General features: G+C 42.8%; 1 pseudogene; it reads left to right on the top strand.

The window, feature by feature from the left end:
* The first annotated feature begins 261 nt into the window (after positions 1-261).
* LOC138164483 (glia-derived nexin pseudogene) lies at positions 262-2,969 on the top strand (annotated as a pseudogene).
* The last annotated feature ends 899 nt before the right edge of the window (positions 2,970-3,868 follow it).

Genomic DNA, 3,868 nt, shown 5'->3' with positions numbered 1-3,868 from the left:
CTTCCTTCCTTCCTTCCTTCCTTCCTTCCTTCCTTCCTTCCTTCCTTTTTCCTTCCTTCCTTCCTTCTTTCTTCCTTCCTTCCTACCATCCTTTCTTCCCTTGTCCCTCCTCTCTGTCCACCTAGGGCATCATGCCATTAACTGTGGGTGCTCTGCCCAAAGGATTACAAATTTTTATTGCTAAAACCTCTTAAGATATCATGGGGCTTATGGGCTATATTTCTTTTTTAAAAGATCATGCCTTAAACCTTAATCATTCTGACTATATTGATTGCTTAATCATTCTGGCTATCACAGGGATGGAAGAAATAGTAGGGGGAAGAGAAAAGAAAAAGAAGTGGATGCTGATAAAAGGGAGGGAAGACTGAAGAAGAAGGTGGTCAGAAACCAAACATAAATGAGGAGGGTAAGGAAGAAAGGAGAGAGAAAAGCACAAACAAGGGGAGGCAGTTAGAATGGGAAGACAGTCAGTAATCATAACTGAATATGAATGGGATGAACTCTTCCATAAAGTGGAAGTGGATAGCAGAACGGACTAAAATCCACAATCCTACAATTTGTTGCTTATAAGAAACACAATTGCAGTAGAGACTAAAGGTCATTGTTTGGGTTTTGATGGCTCAGAGCCAACATAAATAGCACTTGTCTTAGTTTTAGCCAGAAATCCTAATGGTCTTTCCTCCCAGATAGGGAAAAACAAAAACAAAACAATTTTTTTTTTAACAAGATAAAAGAGGCCATTCTTTGACTCATTTTTTAATGTAGTCTCAATCAATGAATGGGCATTGTCAGACCAACTGAGACCTGGGAAAGAGATTTTAGTTTTGAAAGGGCAAGGTCTAGGAAGGAAGGGGGCGGGGGCTGCACGGGGCTCACAGTCTGCTCTGCGCCCGCTCCATCTGCTTGATAAAGCCCGGGCTGCGAAGAGCAGCTCTCGGAGTCGCGGTCCAGGACTATAAAGGGAGCTTTGTGGCGCTAGCACCTTCCCCGCTGCCGCCTCCTTTCCCCTTCTCCTCCTTCCCCTTTTTTTCCTCCTCCTGCTTTTTTTCCTCTTCTTCCGTCTTCTCCCCGCCCTCGCAGGACCCAGCGTCGGCTGCTGCCGCTGCCGCTGCTCCCTAATGGCGTACCTGGCGATCTGGAGTGAGAGGAGATTGTCCTTCAAGAAGGAATGATGTCTTGGCAATTTGCACTTCTCCTTCTCAGCACAGTGACTGACATCAGCCTACTCCCATCTTGATCCTTTCTTTCTTGAGGAACTTGGCTCCGACACTGGGATGCAAGTTTTTAATCAGATCGTCAAATCTCAACCTCGTGAGAATGTCATCATTTCTCCCCAGGGGATTGCGTCAATCCGAGGAATGCTTCAGCTTGGAGCTGATGGCAAAACAAAGAAGCAGCTGACAACCGTGATGAGATATGGTGTCAATGGTTTTGATAAAGTTTTAAAGAAGATCAACAAGGCCCTTGTCTCCAAGAAGAATAAAGACATTGTCACAGTGGCTAATCCTTTTTGTGAAGAATGGCTTTAAAATGGAAGTGCCTTTTGTTACAAGGAACAAAGATGTGTTTCAGTGTGATTTCCGGAATTTGAACTTTGAAGCTAAATCCTCTGCTGCTGATACCATCAATCTCTGGGTTAAAAATGAAACTAGAAGAATGATTGACAGCCTCATCTCCCCAGACTTTATTGATGGTGTACTCACGAAGCTGGTACTTGTCAATGCAATATATTTCAAGGGTTTGTGGAAGTCAAGATTTCAACCTGAGAACACGAAGAAACACTTGTTTATGGCAGGTGATGAGAAGACTTACCAAGTACCAATGCTGGCTCAGCTGGCAGTGTTCCGATGTGGGTCAGCGAGCACGCCTAATGATTTATGGTACAATTTCATTGAACTGCCTTACCACGGAGAAAGCATCAGCATGTTGATTGCCCTGCCAACAGAGAGCACCACCCCACTCTCGGCCATCATCCCTCACATCAGCAACAAAACAATACAGAGCTGGATGGCTAACATGGTGCCAAAGAGAGTGCAGCTGGTTCTGCCCAAATTCACAGCAGTAGCAGAACTTGATCTGAAGGAGTCCCTGAAGGCTCTTGGCGTTACTGACATGTTTGATCCATCGAAGGCAAATTTTGCAAAAATAGCAAGATCAGGAAACCTTCATGTTTCTCACATCTTGCAAAAAGCAAAAATCGAAATGAGTGAAGACGGCACCAAAGCTTCTGCAGCAACAACTGCCATTCTAATAGCAAGATCATCACCACCTTGGTTTATAGTAGACAGACCATTTATATTTTTCATTCTACACAATCCTACAGGTGCCATTTTATTCGTGGGACAAATAAATAAACCCTAAAGAATATGCAAAAAAATCCAGTTTTTTCTGAGAGGCAAAGACTCCTTTGCTGTGATGGAAAGACTCCTTGATGACTACATCTTTAATAGTTCTGTTGAATATTTTTGTACATTACTCTGACTCTGTTCCAAAACTAGGTCTTAGGAAATTTGGCTTTTTTTTTTTTTTAATAGAGCCTCCACCATAGAAGCAATGCTGTTCTGGGCTAAGTTTCCTAGGGGGAGAAAGACAGGGATGGTTGGAGCATTACAAGGAGTGAATAGAAAGGCTTAAGACTGCAAAATGTGGAAAAGATTCTTCAGACTACTGAATGTTTACCTAGGCTAACAATCCTCTTGAGTATTTACTGTCAGTTTCAGGATTAAAAAAAAAAAACCTGGGGGGAAGCCATGGCTTTGGGAGAATCCGCTTAACAGTGTGACTAAAAATGTTGTTCTAGTGTTGCCTTTTTTTTTCTATGGAATTCTCTTGTTTGCCCCTCAAAGACTTGACAGTAAGCATTTGGGGGACAGAAGTAACTCAAGTCTCAGCCTTTTGTGTGTTTTGTTTTTGTTTCCTATAATGCATGTATTCACTAAAATAAACTCTAATGAACCAAGAAAAAAAAAGGGCAAGATCTTCTATTGCATCTGGGGCAATCTCTAGTTTTCCTGATCTATGTCTTCACATGGACCCAGATGCCTCAGGAGAAAAGAGTGAAGCTGTTGACTTGGCACAGCCATGCCTCACTTAAATCCAATTCACAATCAAGCTATGACATCATGGCCTTCTGGAAGGAAGGACAAACAACAACAATAGCAACGGCCTTCTCATTGGATATTTCTTCCCAGAACTCTCATTTATTGAAGGTGTCCAGTTCAGCCGTATCTCTTTGTTGGTCTCTAAACTATTTTCCAAATAAAATACATTGTTACCTTTTTTAAATGTCATTCTCACCCATTAGAATTGTATGCTCTTGGAGGGTAGGAACTATCTTTCTACTTGTTTTTGTATTATGAGCATTTAACCTGCTTAATAACTGCATGGTGAGGCCTAGACGACGACATGGGGAAAGCATGCAAGGGCCCAGATGACAGATGTGACGTACAGATAGATGTCCAGACAAGCCCTAGTCCATGTGGTGGCAAGTGGATACACCAACCACAAGGGCCATTCCCAGGTGTGTCACTGCAGGGCTGGGATTGCACTGAGCTGGGTAAGAGGCAAATGCAGGGTTCCTGGCAGTGGTAGCAGCTATTCTTGGGAATACCAACACACAAGATGGAATTTTACAAAGCCCCTCTGAACTTCCAGGGACCAGGATGGCAGAGAACCCAGGCTACACTAATCACCCCTCTGACCCTGAAAACAAGGTAAGTATTGCCCCAGAGAAAAATTTAAATAGTAAAGGCTTGGGAACCCTAGAGGAAGGGTATAGCTAAGGCCCTGCCTCAAAATGGGTGAAAAACAGACTACAAAGACAAGGACTGTAGAATCTTTTTTTTCAATTTTCAATTTTATTTTGTTT

The sequence above is a fragment of the Petaurus breviceps genome, unplaced genomic scaffold, assembly GCF_028583685.1.
Source record: "Petaurus breviceps papuanus isolate PSGF00001 unplaced genomic scaffold, PetGlider_PUasm1.0 189, whole genome shotgun sequence".
In the NCBI taxonomy this organism is placed as follows: Eukaryota; Metazoa; Chordata; class Mammalia; order Diprotodontia; family Petauridae; genus Petaurus; species Petaurus breviceps.
The sequence above is the reverse complement of the archived record's forward strand: the minus strand, read 5'-3'. Positions and strand labels throughout refer to the sequence as shown.